Consider the following 17,771-nt stretch of genomic DNA (forward strand, 5'->3'; position numbering starts at 1 on the left):
TGTTTTTAAAATCTTCACATTTCCTTAAGGGTAGAGTTATAGTACTCTGATGGCTGTAGTATTAGGTAATGAATGCTGCAATTGGGATCATGGCAGAGTTGTTAAAATTGGAGAATATCAGAAGTTGTGTTTCTGTAAACAGTCAGGAAAATGTAAAATCAGAACTCATTCTCCAGCTGATCTACAGTGCACTTTGACACCAGGCTCACTTGTGACAAAATGTCAAACAAAATTCATCTTGGAGAAAGTGGACAAGCAGGTCTATCTTGCATTTTTAATTAATTTATCACAATCAAAAGAAAAAATCAAACGAGGCTGTCTAGAGTAGGAGAAGATGCTGTAGTAGTAAGCTATATGGTCAAAGAGCAGTTCCAGTTTGACCTGGGTGAGCTGGTCATTTTTAAAAATTCCTACTTGTCCTGTAAGAGACGACTTTAGTTGTCTTAACTTTATAATCTTACGCTTCAAGACATTTCTTTTACAGGTGACTAGAGCAACAGATGTAACAACAATAGTGTACTAAATATTATGGTACTGTATAAATGAATTTGACAAAAAGGGATTTGTGCCATGGTGAAGAACTCAGTTAAATAACTAGATAAGCTTATATTTGTTTTTAAAAAATGTATAGCACTATTTAAACAACAACAAAAATGTAAAGCTTGAAATTCCCAGGGAAAATTATGGGCAGTAGTAGCATGCATTTCAAAAAAGAAACTCTTTTGTATTAGGCTTTTTCTACACACACACACACACACACACACACACACACACACACACACACAGGCTTTTTCTACACACACACACACACACACACACACACACACACAGCATTGCTTTAACTAAAATTGATTTTCATTTAATCTCATGCCAATTAATGCAGATACACTTAAATCCAAACTAAATGGATATAAGCCATTTGTAAACTGATATAACATTGTCAACAAAGGAGTATGCACCAACTTAACTATAAACATTTTTTCAGTTTATTTTAGTTGAACTGGTGCAATTTTTGTCTTTAGACAGGGCGTTAATCTACCATTATGTCTAACAGCAACATTTTGACTCAAATCTCATTGCCAGTAATTTTATATCATAGCTTCCCTTTTCCAATCTCTAAAATTGAGTTGTGAAATGTAGAAAATATGTTGTCAAAAAAGTAAATTTCAAAACCCTAATCACTGCTGTCTTGTTCCCTGTTAAATGACCCAGTTGTTTATTTCTTGCTTTCCTCTTTCTGTCTGTATTTTTCCTCTCCAAACTTTCCTTTTCTTCTATACTGTATTTTGTATATCCTCCCTTTCCCTTTGATACTTGTCTCTCTACTTCTTTTATTTTGCTACCATTCCATTGTTCCGCTCCTGCTCCTTCTTTTTCCCGTTGTTACTCCTGGGGTACTTCTGCCCCACTGCACAATGCATAGTTTTGCAGAAATTAATGTTTTTTGCACAGAATTTCTTTGCCCCCACAGAAATGGGCTGCATTGCTGCTCGCTGCCACTAGGGGCCACTGGATGTGGCAGAGCCCGGCTCGCACATAGAAGACACTGCCAGAGGGATTCCCGGCAGCTGCAGTTCCCAGCACACACTGGGGGAAGGAGGCGGCGGCAGCGCACAGGTAATTCCACACAAATCTGGGACTGAGCATCAGGCTGTTTCTCCCTCTGGGCTCTGAGGGGAACGGGGGTGGATGTCTGGGCAGGGGGCCTGCAGCTGGGTTCTGGAGGGGAGGGTGCAGGTACCTAGGCCGGGCGTGGGGGTGCGCGCAGCCTAGGTATCTGCGGGTGTAGGGGATTCGGGTTTATTGACTGGGGTGGGTCCCATGGTTGGGCTCTGGAGGGGAGGGGTTGTTGGTGACTGGTCCACTGGCTGGGCTTGGGGAGGCCAAGGGGCAGGGAAACAAGAACTAGGTTGTTACAGGGGTTTTTTTTAACTCTCTACTCCTGGGGGAATTTTGGGGGGTATCTGTATTGTTACAGACATACTTGCTGATGGGTATTTTGAAATAAATTACCAAAATAATTAAAACTCGTGTGATTATGTAGTGTTTTTTTTGACAAAGTGTGCAGAATTTTAAAATTGTGTGTGCAGAATTTTTATTTTTTTGGCACAGAATTTTTAATTTTTTTGGTTCAGAATTCCCCCAGGAGTACTTTGTAGTTTTCCCTCCAGGCTCCCCTTTTGTACTAGTTAGCAGGTGTGGTTTGTCCTCTTCCCCTTCTCCCCCAGGCTAGGGTGCCCTAATGTGCACTTCACCCCATCCCCTATGGGCTTTGCAGTTGCAGGGAATCACCACATAAGCATAAGGAAGCCTTGGCCACACCTTCTCCTGTCTCTAGCTAGCCCCTGAGTAGGGCTAACCAGAAAACAAGAATTCGGTTTCCTGAAAAATTGAGGTTTTGGAATTTTAGTTATGATGGAGAATGAACCTGAGACCTTCTGAAACTGAGAGAGAGGGAGAGAATCTGTAAATGGCTAATAGCCCAGTCTGGGTGCTCATCTAAGATGTAGGAAATCCCTGTTTAAGTCCCTGCTCTACCTCATGAGTGCCCTAGTCACTGGGCTATTCTGGGGTGTATCTGGTTTTTGTCCCTTTTCCTGCCAGAATGACCAAGGTAATTCTAACACTAGACAGGTTTTTTTTTTGTTGTTTTTTGTTTTTTTTTAATGGATACCGTCCTCAACATGTATATGCAATGGAACCTCTCAGACTAGCAGATGTAACGCCGACAGACCCCGGTCATCAGCGGGCAGGATCGAACCGGGGACCTCTAGAGCAGGGGTGGGCAACCTTTTTGGCCTGCGGGCCACATCAGGGTATATTGTATGGCAGGTCATGAATGCTCACAAAATTGGGGTTGGGGTGCAGGAGGGGGTGAGTTCTTTGGTTGGGGGTACGGACTATGGGGTGGGGCTGGGGATGAGGGGTTTGGGGTGCAGGAGGGTGCTCCAGGCTGGTATTGAGGGGTTTGGAGAGCTGGGGCAGGGGCGTGGAGAGAGGCTCAAGGGTGCAGGGTCCGAGAGACGCTCACCTCAAGTGGCTCCCGGAAGCAGTGGCATGTCCCTCCTCCAGCTCCTATGTGTGGAGCGGCCCCCGACTCTTAGAGCGAGGCCATGCCACAGCTTCCGGGATCCGCTTGGTGCGGCCCCCAACTTGGTGCCCCGGCTGGAGCGGGGCCGATCGCGTGGTGCAGCCCCCAACCCGGCGCCCCAGCTGGAGCACCGCAGCAGAGCAAGCCCCAGATCCCGCTTCCCAGCAGGAGCTCACAGGCTGGCTTAAAACGGCTCACGGGCCGCAGTTTGCCCACCTCTGCTCTAGAGCTTAGTGTACGAGCCTCTACCACATGAGCTAAAAGCCAAATGGCTGTAGAGCAGACTCATTTTCTTTCTCTCATTAAGTAGTCTTGGTGCCACTAGATGGGACAGAACACCACACCCAGGAGGTTTGTGGGTTACATACTTCCCCTAGCTGAGGAAGCGCATCCCGAGCTTCAGAGTCTTCCCAGTTGAAATCCTGGATGAGCCCCCTCTTGTAATGCCGACAGACCCTGGTCGGCAGCAAGCAGGATCCGACTGGGGGACCTCTGGAGCTTAGTGCATGAGCCTCTACAGCATGAGCTAAAAGGTAACTGGCTCTTAGCTAAGGCTGTAGAGCAGACTCATTTTACCTCTCTCTCTTTTAAGTGGTCTCAATGCCACTAGATGGGACAGAACACCACACCCAGAAGGTGTGTGGGTTACACAGATCTCTGGGGTACCTGTCTTGAAGAGCTGTGGTAGCTTGTCATTAGTATTGTTAGTAAGCGCCTTAATCATAACTTGGTTATCATTGATAGAGGCTTTAGAAAAGTGTTATTACAAAATGTTCATATTATAAATTGTTTAATGTTTTTAAGGAAGGGCTTCAATGTGACCAGCACATAAAAACATGTAAATACCATTTTCTTGGCAATATCTACTAAATACTCCTATCAAGCATAGTGAATAGTAACATTTAGCATATAAATAAATTCTTATCGGTTGTATTTATTTTAGGTCCTTTGAAATCATGGTTCCTAGGCTCCCATTCACGCATCATGCTATGACATCAAAGCTGTCAAGTACTTCTCCTGGAAGATAGCCTATGGGTGAATGGAGTAAGATAATTTCTTAAAATATAGGGTTCTGAGACTGTTCAGTTGAAATTAATAGGTGTTTTGCCACAAATTCCAATGGGAGCAGGATCAGGAGTTTGGTGCAGGAGCCACACCATGTATTAGTGTTTATTTGTGATAGCTGTGACATCATAGCAAAGTGCATGCTGTGGTATCAGAAGAACAGTGCCTGGCAACGTTTGTGTTCTTGAAAAGGGGGAAAAAATTGAAGGCATGATCCAAAGCTTGTTGAAGTCAGGGGAGTCTTTTCATTGGCTTCAGTGGGCTGTTTAAGGAGTGAATGTTCTTTCTACACCCTAAGCCTAATTAATGGATACATTCCTCACAATTGTTGAAGTAAATGGATTTTTTTTTATTTTTGCAGGTCACCTTTAAAATATGGACATATTTGATCAAAGTCCAACAATTCTGAATTATTTTGACAGGTTGTTTAGCTCAGGAAAGTACTACCATAGTAATAAAGATATTGTCTTTAGTCCATTAACTAATTCATGTGGAAAAATTCTGAAGATCATGTAGTGTAATGTCAGCAAAGAATTCCCCATGCTTGAAAAATTACCTTTCCAAGCTCTGTGCAGCTTTGTCCTTAAGCGGGGTTGTAGCCTAAATATAACTAGCCCTATTGTCTTCAGAATATTTCTATTACTAGTATCTCAGACTGTATAGTGTCATCTTTCTTTGCATTTTCTAAGTTCCTTTCTGATAAGTTAGTAAGTTCCTTACTAAGCAACTGCTGCACAGAACTAATCAGCTAACTGCATCAGAATTGCAAAAGAATTTATGTGATTTTGTTGTGAAGTGAACAAGAACCAGAATGCAATACAAAGCAAGAGTTTATGGGCACTTTGAGGATGGTGTAATTTCATTCTGTTGTCACAAATAGATCTGAAATGTTATTCTTGAATTCAGCAGTGACTTTAAGTTGTTGATGTCAATTTTCTGGACACTGTAACTGCATCAACTGATTTTAAGGGCTCATAACACAAAGACTGAGTTACATCGCAACGGTTACTAAGGACGGTATAGTGACTTCAGTCTGCTCATGGAGTGAAGGCAGTATATGGCTCTAAAATATTCTGTAATGCCTGATAGATTTATATCTCAGGGAATCCCTTATATGAAGAATGTTGTTCATTTTAGACCCCAAAATTACAGCTATTCTACATCAATGTGCAGGTATCTCAGCTTTTATTGTTGTAAATTATTTATCTCAGATAAGTTGAATCTTTATTATAAAAAGTCTTGCTTTGAGGAAATTAATCCCACAATGTTTAAAGCTTGCTGCTGTATCTGTCACTTTGTCCTTTTGAGAGGGTGGCGGGGAAGAGGTTCTGTACTTGAGCCTTGGGAGACTGAGGTAAATCAATAAATGCCAGTTAGTTTTTTGAAACTGTTTTTGAAAACTCATCTAATATCTCACATTAGCTTACCAAACAGTCTCATTGCCAAAAGAAAACAGTCACACAATTTGGAGAGATAGAAAAGATTACACTTTTTCTGGTGTGGCTTATAATTATAACTAGATTCAGAGAGACGTTGCACATATGAGAACATGGCCAAGGCAGTTAAACCAGTATACAAGTGTGTGCGCGCGTGAGAGAAAGATAGACATCAGTCATGTGATGTGACTTTGGGGTAGTTTATTTGTCAGTTCAGGGAAGGAAATCAGCCAATGCGAGGTAGATGTTCACGAATTCAAAGAGTCATGTAATAAACAATCTTGTAACTCAAGCAACCCTTTCTGAGGAACTTGACTGCGCATTACACACTACAGAACTTGTCATATCTATTATTTACTCCTTTTATGGCATTTACACTTCTACTTTTATATGGGTGTCTTTCATCTGAGGATTTCTAAATGCTTTACAAATACTAATTATTCCTCACAGATAGGCTGTTGTTATCCTCATTTTACACATAAGGAACCTGAAGCACAAAGTTCTGCAAGATCATTCAAAACTTCTTAGATGTGTGCTCCAACACTAGCCCATACTGCCTTCCATGACATGGAGTGGTATAATGGAGTGATCAGCACTCATTGGGGAGATATGTATTTAGAGTGTTTGTGTATATTTAATTGTTCTTTCAGGTATATATGATATGAAATTAGTATGTCTTTTTTTTCTTCTTTATATTTTATGACAAAGTACCTCCTCTACCTTGGTGGGTCTTGTGCTTATTGGCGGATTTGCTCGCCTTGGAGCTTCACGGCAGCCCTCAGTTTGACCGTTTTCATGAACCCACAGTCCAGGTCAACTCCTCCTGTGTCTGACCAGGAGTTGGGAGGTTTTGGGGGAACCCGGGCCCACCCTCTCCTCCGGGTTCCAACCTAGGGCCCTGTGGAATGTAGCTGTCTGGAGTGCCTCCTGGAACAGCTGTGCGACAGCTACAACTCCCTGGACTACTTCCCCATGGCCTTCTCCCAACCCCTTCTTTATTCTAACCATAGGACCTTCCTCCTGGTGTCTGATAATGCTTGTACTCTTCAGTCCTCCAGCAGTACACGTTCTCACTGGCAGCTCCAAGTACTTCTTGCTCCCAGCTCTTCACACGCACACCACAAACTGAAGTGAGCTCCTTTTTAAACCCAGGTGCCCTGATTAGCCTTCCTTAATTGATTCTAGCAGCTTCTTGATTGGCTGCAGGTGTTCTAATCAGCCTGTCTGACTTAATTATCTCCAGAAGGCTCCTGATTGTTCTGGAACTTTCCCTGTTACCTTACCCAGGGAAAAGGGACGTACTTAATCTGGGGCTAATATATCTGCCTTCTATTATTCTCCTGTAGCCATCTGGCCCGACCCTGTCACAATGTGTATTGACACAAGTTATGCAGCAGACTTCTACGAATGTTTATTAGTAGTGGTTGCTGCTGGAGCAGAGGAGAAAGTTCAGACATTTTTGTTATCTTCATGATTTAAAAAATATTCACTGTCATGGAGACTAAATTGTAAAAAAGAAATCTTTAGTATCTAGAGGATATTGCCCAACATATGTCATTTTAAAGTGGGTGAAATTTTGGGCCCATATTACTTGCTAATTTTATGGTGTTCAGGGTCTTAAGCTTACTTCTGATGCTTACTCAATAAAGACCTGATCCTTCAAAGTACTGAGGACTTCTTGTAACTTCACTGTGAGTTGAGGGTTCTCAGAACTACCCAGAAAGTTCTCCGTATTGTGCAGGATTCAGCCCGAAGAGCAGAGGCATGGTTTGCCAGAATATTTGTACCATCTGTGACATTGAAGGCTTTTATAATTTTTCAGGGAAAAGTCATGTACTCGATAGGGCTTCAAACTGTGTTGAAAACAACACCCAGAAAAGATATTGAGAGTCATGGTGAGCAAAATATAGGCACAAGGGCTAATTTAATTCTTCATGGACTCTTGACTGAAACAAAATTCCAGCTCCATATTTAACTGCAATAGTATAAGAGAGACGTATATCAAGGGTCTGATTTCCGTTACTCATCTACTTTAACCTCCAAGTCAACAACTAGTCTGTTGAGATGCATGGACTGGGTCATTTGCATTGTGATACTGTTTTGCTGACTAGCAAAAGTGATTTACTTTACCTAATTCTTTTGACATACACACACTAGTCTTGTTTATATAACATTTAGAGTTTGCTAAGTGCTGTACAGACTGATAAGACTCTGTTCCTGCCCCCAAAGAGCTTACAGTCTATAAACTTACACTCATGCTACTGTCTTTTCCTAGATTATGCAGTATATTAATGTCAAGAATAAATTCAGGAATCGGTAGGTTAATGGATCCCTTTTCTTTTGAAGACTCTAACAGTCTTGATGTATAAGGTTCCAAACAATTAATCAATGGTACTAATAAAAGCATTAGCATCTTTGCCATTACTCTTAATTTGCTGAGTCTCTTCCCTTTGCATCTCCTTGGTGTGACTTCCTTTTTAAGCTGAGACACACACTATGGTTTTTACTGCAGACAACGAATATGATTTATGTGAAAATCTTAAACCATTTTTTAATCTGGGCTGTTAATTACTGATATTTGAATTATTATGCATGCCAGTCTTTTCCTATTTGTGAGGTGAGTATCTGAGACTGGTAAGGACTAATGAACGTTATTAGACTATGAATTTTTGCTCTCCTTTAATTCAGACCGTGTCAGGGCACACGTTGGCATGTGAGAAGAAAGTGTTCAAACACCGTTGTAACAGTATTCAGAGAACTTGTCAAGCTAAGGAGAATGCAGCAATGTCCCAGTTTTCTACCTCCTACCTAACTCTTGTAGTTTAGAGTGAAGTGCTGCTACCCCAAACTCTCACATAAAGGTTTAATGTGGTTTCTTTTAATTAGAGGTGTGTGTGTGTGCGGGGCAGGGGAATGTTTCCCTGCATAATCACAGATGAGCAGAATGTGTCTCATGCATTCACTACTGGTCCTCACACCCAGATATCATGAAAGCTGTGAGTACCGAATGTGAGAGCTATAAGGTCGTTCATTTAATTCTTTATTTTAGCTGAGATGGAGTATGCTATAGTAGATCAGCCAGATTCTCTAGAGTATTATAAGCACTTACTGCCAGCATAATACCATGATGTTCTGGAATATGATAGTGCTAAAAATTCTGAACCACAAGGTCAACCCTGAATGCTTCCAGATATGCAGTGCAGAATCATATTAATTTATGATTTCAGGGAATTTTCTCTCTCTATTACAGATTAGGAGAGTTTTAGGGAAATGCAGATCCCCAATAGGTTTAAAAATGTGATTTCACTATTTTACTTTCTCTGCCACTGTATTCTCTAATTACCCTTTTGTTTGTGCAGCCAACTTTGTGATACCTAATCTCTTGACAGAAAAGCAGACCTACTCAGCTTCTTAGGAGCAGATGCCAAAACTCCCCAGGAGTCTTAGAGTTGTATCTACTTAGCTTACCTCCTCCATGGAATAGGAGTGTATGAAATCCATAACATACTTGGTTCCTACTGGCCTGGGAAGTCAATGCCTGTGCACGTAGGTTATTAATGTCGCAATTATATATACTTATGCTCTGCAACCAAGTTCACTTTGAAACCTTTTCTCATCCCTAACCACCACCGTGTATTAAAATCACCCCACAGCATTTTAATAGGTTAACCAGAGTTAGGGTATATCTCACCAAAGCACTGCTATGCAAATTACTTTACCTATGGTTTATTTAAGAAACTGAATGTGGAGATGCTTTATGATCTTACAAATGATGAATATTTAATTTGGCCTGAATTGCATTCTGGCCTTTGTGTGTCTATTAGAACACAGAAGTGAGGCATTTGCCTACTTTCATTGGGTTGAGTAGTCTCTGTTCTCCCTGAAGATTTGAGAAGTGTTCTTGAATTATAAATGAGACACTAATAATGGTGGTTGGTGTGTTGGCTATTCAAAACTAGTGTACAGTGTATATATCACAAGGAAATATGCACCACATATCTGGTTAGCCATCTATGAATGTTTGAAAAATATCCTTTTAGTCCTAACACACTGTACACTTTTAGTTGACAGAATTCTCTCTCACAGTGGCAAGGGAGCCACAGATACTAGTTGTTCTGAGCAGCTTCATTGTCCACATGCATGCAAAATCCCCTGGTTTAGCTCAGGATCTTCTAGCTACCATGACATCCGTAGAACTGTCCCAGGTCACAATCATGGGACTGTCCCTCTGGCTATACTATGGTGCTGGTATTTTGGCTGGGGTAAGAGATAAAACATAGTGGCATTTATATTCATGCTATGAACTGATTTTACCCCCTGCATGATGAGGCTGGAGTGCACCTTACCTTTGGTGCAGAGAGCTTGTTTTATTGTCTGACTTGGAAGTTAATGGAATCTGTTGGATTTTAAAGGGCTCTGAAGAGGAATGCTTTCTTACTGACAGATCACTGGTTTGGTGGGAGACTATAATGAACTTCTGTCCCTGACCATCAATACCAAGTGGCTCCTAAATGACCTCTATCTCAGGTGCGTCTTTGTAGATCCTCATGGTATTCTGATAACCTGCAGCAAGTGAAGCAGTAAGGAATGAAATTATAATGAAAATCTTGCTTAAATCTAATTAAGAGAGGCATAGAATGTTTGAAATCTTTTACTGTGGCTGTGGAGGAATTGAAGAAAAATGTCTTTGACTGTACCATAGAATACATTAATTCCCATTGCTGGTGTTTAACCACTTGGTCAATCTAGGTTATTTGCATTCAATAGCAGAGTTAAGTATTTCTTGCTGTGAGGCATTTTCAAATGCTTTTGTGGATAAGATTGCTTGGATTCACAATGAGCTGTCACCTGAAGATAGACAAGATAAAAACATCTGTCTACCATCTGTCTACTGAAAGCTTGGGTGGAACATTTAAACAAGACTCAAGGGGAGGTTGAAGAAATTTGTCATCAGAGACCCTTAACACTAGGATCAACTGTTCCTACCTGCCACTACTCTTTGCTAACTGGGAAGTTCCCCAAGCCTCCACAGCTTTCTCCCCCTTCAATTGGTTGACAGGCCCTGGAGACCCTTGATTTATTATAGGAGTCCTGGGAAAGCCAGGGACCACAAGGAGAAAACCTTGTCTAATATGTCAAGGTTGTAGAAGTAGCTTAAAAAGTTGGGAGCCTTCACTTGTAAGAACCTACAGGAGGCCCAACAATGTCAGGCAGTGATGTACAATCGTGGAGCCTGGTTATGAGAGTTCAAGCTGGGGGACCAAGTTCTTCTGCTATTGCTGAGCATAAAGACCATGTGCGGTGGGTATAAAGGCCAGGTTAGGCTAAGCCTCCCTGACCCAGGCTGTTGCCATGCCCATGTTCTGCCAGGAGGCCCCGCCCTCCCTCTCCTCTACCCTGAAACCAGTAGGGGCTCAGTTCCAGCTGGCAGTCTGGGCCTGCCGCAGAACTGGGGTCAGTATGAGGAGGAGGTCGGGCAGTTCTGGGGGGGAGCAAGGCCTCAAGCAGAAGGTGGAGGGACGGTGGGTTAGCATCCCTAAAGCGGGGGTTCACCTGACACCCATGAGAAAGACCAGGCTATTGACCCAATGGCAGGAGCCTTTTGAGGTGTTAACATCTAACATGTCAACTTACTTAAGGCCTGGCGTGACAGAGAAGCCTTCCTCATCATCCACCTTACCACTGACCCTGGACTAGGACTTGAGATTCTGATAACAGAGGCTGATAACACTATCAAGTTGGGGTAGAAGCTTGGGGCTGAACAAAAAGCCCAGATGGATCTGCTGTACAAGCATTGCCTCAGGTATTCTTCACCCTTCCCATGGGTGTACTTAACTGACCTATCATCACATTCAGACCTACCCTGGGCAGATGGTGAGAGAGAACCCATGACTACTGCCAAAGAAGATGTGCGACATCATCAGGACCAAACTCCAAACAATGCTAGACCTGGGCATAGTATAGGAATTCCACAGTGAATGACGAAGCCCCATAGTCCTTGTTTCAAAGCCCAATGGCACAACGAGGTTTGCATCAAGTTCCTCAAGGCAAACCCAGCCTCCAAGTTTGATGCATAAGTCTTGCCACAAGTGGATGAGCTACTGGAAAGGCTCAGGGTTGGCCAGATATTTGTCCACAATCAATCATGCAAAAAGCTACTGACAGATTCCATTTACCTCAGAATCCAAGGAAAAGATGGCATTTGCCATGCCCTTCATACTGTACCACTTTCTGAACATACCAATAGGGTTGCATGAAGTGTCTGCAACCTTTCAGAGGCTAATGGATTGGGTGCTCCTTCCACATGCACACTATGCCACAGGTTATCTATATGATATGTTAATATATAGCCTAGATTGGGACAGCCATGTATGTCATGTTATCATAGTAATAAAATTGATCTCCAGAGCCAACCAGATAGCCAATCCAGCTAAGGTTGTGCGGGCTCTGGGCTAGGACTCAGGGGTTTGCAGTGCGGGAGGGGTCTCTGGGCTGAGCCTGGGGCAGGGGGTTGGTGTGCAGGAGGGGTTGAGGGGTGCAAGCTCCAGGAGGGAGTTTGAATGCAGGAGGGGATACAGGGTGCTGGCTCTGGGAGGGGGCTCCATGATGGGGTACAGTGTTGGTGTGCAGGAGGGGCTATGGGATGCTGGCTCTGGGAAGGGGGTCAGGGCTGGGGAAGGAGGTTGGGGTGTAGAAGGGGGTTACGGGGTGCTGGCTCTGGGAGGGGCTCAGGGCTGGGGAAGGGGGTTGGGGTGCAGGAGGGGGTCAGGGCTGGGGCTTGGGGTGTTGGAGGGAGTGTGGGGTGCTGGCTCTGGGAGGTTCAGGGCTGGGGGTTGGGGTGTGGCCTCCTGCCGGGCAGCACTTACCTCCGGTGGCTCCCGATCGACAGTGCAGCATGGCTGCTGCTAAGGCAGACTCCCTGCCTACCCTGGCCTCACGCTGCTCCCAGAAGGGGCCAACATGCCCCTCTGGCCCCTGAGGGAGGGGCAGGGGGCACGTGGCTCTGTGCACTGTCCCTCTCTGCAAGCACCACCCCCGCAGCTCCCATTGGCCACAGTTTCCCATTCCCATCCAATGGAAGCTGCAGGGGTGGTGTTTGCAGGCAGGAGCAGTGAACAGAGGGAGACCCCTTCCCCGCGCGGTCGTGGGGTTGCTTCCAGGAGTGGCGTGGGGCCAACGCATGCAGGGAGCCTGTCTTAGCGGCAGAAGATCACCATCAATTGAGAGATCCTCTAGGATCGACCAGTCGATTGTGATTGACCGATTGGTGACTACTCCTCTAATAGTTGGACTGTTTCAAACCTCCTGTTTTTCAGGAATATTCGCAAAAGAGCTGGTGGGGGCTGCAGTAACGTGGAGTTTCACCCCAGATCTGTTTCACCCCGCACAGTTTGGTTTTAGGCCTGGATATAGTACAAGAACTGGACCTAGGATCCGTTTCTGGTAATGGATGAAGATAGGGTATCCATAGTGAATCTGGGTGTTGGGATGAAGTTTGGGAGTTAGGAATGTTTTCCTAAAGTGGCATTCACTTTTCTAAGGTCTATTTGGGCATATTTTGCTTAACATTTGTGTTTTTTCATTGTTATAATGCACCCAGGCTCTGATACAGCATAGCACTTAAACATGCACGTAGTCCCACTACAGTGCTTAAAATTAAGCTCATGCTGAATGTTCTGGCAGGTCATGTAGCAGGGCGGTCACCCTGCTCTGGCTCAGAAGGGGTTAAAAGCCAGCTCTTGGAGAGGGCTGGGGCTGAGAGAAAAGGCTAGGCTGATTGGGAAGGCAGCCACAGCTGGGGCCACGCCCCAATCAGGTTACAGCAGGCCCTATAAAAGGGCTGTGAGCCAGCAGCTAAGGAGACACTCTCTCTAGCTGTAGAGAGAGAAGGACCTGGCTGCTTGGGAGAAAATGGTACCTGGAGTGGAGTGGAGTGGAGTGGAGCAGGGCTGTGGGAAGGCCAGAGGAGCTGGGGAACCTCCAGCCTGGAAAACCCCAGGCTGCAGGCCTTGCTAACGGCCAGGAAAGGTACTGGAGCTGCAGAGGTGTAGCCTTGGAATAGGCAGAGGCAGCTGGTCCAACCCCCCTTGCCAATGATGAGTGGTTTACAGATTGCAGTCTGCCCCAGTAAGTGGGAGCTAGATGGTGACTGGCAGTAGCCACTGAGGCAAGGGGGGGATAGAGGGCTGGGGGCTCCCCTGGGTGGGGAGCCCAGATTGTGGGTTACTGCTGGGGGCAGAACCGTGACGTAGAGGGGCACCGCAGTCCAGGATGGACACTGGGGCCAACAGCAGGTGAGACACCGGCCTACAGAGGGCGCTCTGGGCTGGAAGAGCTAATTCCTAGGATGACCATCAGGAGGTGCTGTGCTGGTGAGTCTCTCCTTGCTACAGTCAGGACCATAAGGAATTGTATTGGTACAAAGGAAAATGTGCATAAATATTGAGTATTCATATGTCTAAATGAATATACAGTGATACTGTCTATTCATATCATGCTTGGTGCAAACTGATACTACTCTTAAGACAATTCTACTCTTCAGTTATTCATGTATTCAAAGTCTGTAAAGGGCATGTCCTGGAACAGACAATTTTTGAAGTTCCATTAGATAAAATATCCTTGCCAAAGATACATTCTTATTTTATTTAGCATTTATGGAGTGCTAAGCTTTTACAAGGTCCTCTGTAGTTCTTTCAGTCTAAAGGCCAGATTGTGCGCTGCCCTGTACAGATATGCAAGCATGGAAAGAGTTCAAGGAGCTTCCTGGGCTCCCCTTGCATCCCAGTACAGGGATTGGGCACAGTGCTAGTCGTATTCAGGAGCCTTTTCTCTCTGCAAAATAAGATGAATTCCCATTGCAGCCCATAGGAGTTGTGTAGCTTACAGTGGGAAGAATCTACCCTGCAAGCACAAGGACTTCACAAGTCCAGTGGTGGTGCTTGATAGCTGAATGGGGTAAGGTTGAGGCTCTAGCTCACCCCAGTACTTCACTAGTTTGTAGGTGTAGGGAGTACATGCTGCACCCTTTCTAAAAGAAAAGGACCACAATACACTTTCGTTCATGGAGACCTTGTGCCCTGTCTTGAGCACAATGTTTCTTAGAGCTCTCACTGGGACAGTGCACCTATGCATCCTCCTCAACCTGGCTGGAAGCTTTGCAGCCATATTTTGGACCTAAGTGTACATTGTATACACTTAGTTTATATGTATAACTTTATTTCATATTATTTTGAGTTTACAACAGGCTGTGTTGGACTAGAGTCCAAATGTAAATGTCATAAAGCATACTATTTAAAAGTATATGTGTGAAATGGTATTTAAATCTGAATCACTGATTTTTTATCTTGTTGCAATTTCAAAACCATTAGTCGACTTGTCAGATTACTCAGCCTTATCGCCTAGTATAATGAAGCAAACAGTTTTCTAAAGATGCTGCTGTCAAGGAATGCTTTTTTTATTATAAAAAAGTCATTGGTCTCCATTGTGTACTTCATGACTCATAGAATTTAGAGATGGAAAAGACCTGGTAGGCCATCTCGTCTATCTCCCTGCCACTGCAGCATAGTTCCCTACAGTATATTTTACAATCCTTTAGCTAATCTAGTTTTAAACATCCCCTCAAGTAATGGGAATTTGACCACTTCCTCAGGAAACTATTGAACAGTGCAGTAAAAATGATCTTTGTGATGTTTTCCCTGATATTCAGCATAAACTTACTCCTTTTTTGTAAAAAGGACTCCACCAATTTGAAACCTAGTCTGCTTTTTTTTTTTTTTTTTTTAAAAAAGGGGGTTAAATGTATTTGCAAATACTACATCTCTCCAAGTCCCCTGGTCAATTTTTGTGGTTTTACAATCACATTTTAAAAAAATTTTTTGCTCTCCCCTGTTAAAGACCCACACAAGGAACAGGCAGTACCAGGGCTAGCCCATTGGAGGCCCTAACCAGGAATATTTTTGCCTCCCAATACTAAAACAGGCAAGTTCTTATAACAAAAAGTGAATAGGGCCCCCCCTTGAACTGCTTGGGGCCCTAAGCAATTGCTCAGTCTGTTTATGCCTAGTACCAACTCTGGGAATGGGGAGAGGGAGGAACTGACTATCATGGGGAAAACAGTGAAAATGATATTTGAAAAAGCACTATCAAATGCCCTAAGTATATAAATAGGGGAGAGGAGAAGAGAATGGAGATTTCCCCCACATCTAATCTCTTTCTGTTGTGGCCATTTTAAAGTTAACTTGTAGCAACAATAGATAAACAAAACCTGATTTTTTTTAAGTTGACATCTTTAATTTCATCTTATTAGTCCTATTCCTACATACCCTTGTACTACTGTGACACTCTGTACCCAAAGTAGCACCCTGGAACCTCCATATTCACCACTGTTCTAGGCTTGTGTCTTGTACAAAGTATGCCTTGTGAACTATTACTGAAGAAGTCTTGATTTGTTGAACGCTAATATCCTGTTGGATTGTATGTACTATCGTTGTATGCAAAGTTATGAAGTATTGCTATATATGTTACTGAAGTAAGTTGAGAGATGCTTACAACTGTCCCTTCAGACAGACATTAATGGTCCATCAACAAGAATTCACTCTCTGAGAGAGTACGTATGTAATGAAGGCTACCTGACCCCACATCACAGCAAGGATCTTTCTAGCAGCTGGAAGAAAGTATAAAAGAGGACAATGACATCATCACTTGGCCTCTCTCCTCCCCGTCTGAACACCTGGAAGACTTTGAACTAAAGAGATTGATCCTGGGCTGAGAGGGAGTCCTGTCTGAGTATTGATGAACTGAGCTGCCTGTAACATCTCAGGGCTGCAATCTCTCAGCCATCAACGAGCGTTGCTGCTTGTCATAGGTTTGTGAGAGTTGAGGGGACATGGCAGTCCTGCAGTTCCAGGTTGTATCCCGGGGATCCCGTCACAACTACCCTAAACAGTTCTTCCTCCATCAGATAGATGCCATGGAATTGCTTATAGTCAATTCTCATGTACTAAGGAAGTTGTCATTTAGACAAGCAGTTCATGTTCTTTTATTTTTTTTTAATGTGAAAGGTCAAATATAAAGGAGTATACAAAAGATGCAGGACTCTAATATCCTATTTCATTCTGCTTCTGGCTTTTATTAAACTCTTGTTCCTGCTCAAAGATGCAACAGCAATCATTACTAGAGGCTCTAGAGTACATTTCAGCGCATCTACTTGTCCATGGATGCTATTATCCATCTCTTCTCAGTGGGAAAGTATGGGATAATGATTTGCAGTATCCTCTAAGACTACATGCAGTAGAAAAATGATTACTGCTAATCTCTGAAACAAAAAAAAATCAGTTCAATTAAACAAGCACCAGAACAATAGAACAAGTATGTATAGCAAAATAAGGTAAAGTTTATATTTCCTTCTGTCCTCATCTTTTTTTTTTTTTTTTTTTTAAAGCAGTCATTAAATGTATTGTCCAAAGTTTCCCAAAATAAAGAATAATCTACAGGCCAAGATCTCAAAACTGACTTTTAGGGGCACCTGAAAAGCTACTCTGTGCTTAAACAGTATGGTGGTGTAAGGATTCTTAGGGAGCCTATCTGACCAGAAGACTTCAGGGAGCCTTACAGTATACCTCCTGCTGGGTTCCCCCTTAAGCCCATCTATCAGAGCTGGAATAAAAGAAACCACCACACGGATATGAGCTCACAACACCACTTTATTTACTAAAGAAGGAGGAAGGGGAGGAGGATGGATTAAGGACACTGGAGATTTGGAATATAAGCGCTCTCTCAATAAAGCCAAGATGGTTTTTCTACCTCCAGGTACTGCTGGTGGTGAGGCTGCAGAATCCTGACTGGTGAGATCAGCGATGGACACCAATGGTGGATCACAGGTGTCGAAGACAGGTAAGTAACCCTATCTCAGACCCACCCTATCCCTCTTTGCATCGTCTCTGGGTGAGTGTCAGATCTAACTAACCGGATCTAGTGAGAGAGTGCACATCTGCTTCCCAAAGGAAAATAACTAATAAACACCAAGATTACAACTTCGGTCAGTGAGTGGCTACTACAGGCCAGTAATCAACGTGGAAGGTGTACCACACCACAGAGAGAGAGAGCTTTAGACACCTCAGGCCCAGAGCTTCCAGCGCTCAAGAGCCCCTGGACCCTCCCTTGTTTGTTTATATAGAAAC

The 17,771-nt window shown here is 43.6% G+C and overlaps 1 long non-coding RNA gene across 1 annotated transcript; it reads left to right on the forward strand.

Annotated features, from left to right (window-relative positions):
- Positions 1-811: 811 nt before the first annotated feature.
- On the forward strand, positions 812-12,066 carry LOC119850852. Its single transcript, XR_005291050.2, has 3 exons — positions 812-1,617; positions 10,005-10,119; positions 11,232-12,066. It is a non-coding gene; the product is annotated as an uncharacterized LOC119850852 (long non-coding RNA).
- Positions 12,067-17,771: the final 5,705 nt, after the last annotated feature.

The sequence above is a fragment of the Dermochelys coriacea genome, chromosome 2, assembly GCF_009764565.3.
Source record: "Dermochelys coriacea isolate rDerCor1 chromosome 2, rDerCor1.pri.v4, whole genome shotgun sequence".
Classification (NCBI taxonomy): domain Eukaryota; kingdom Metazoa; phylum Chordata; order Testudines; family Dermochelyidae; genus Dermochelys; species Dermochelys coriacea.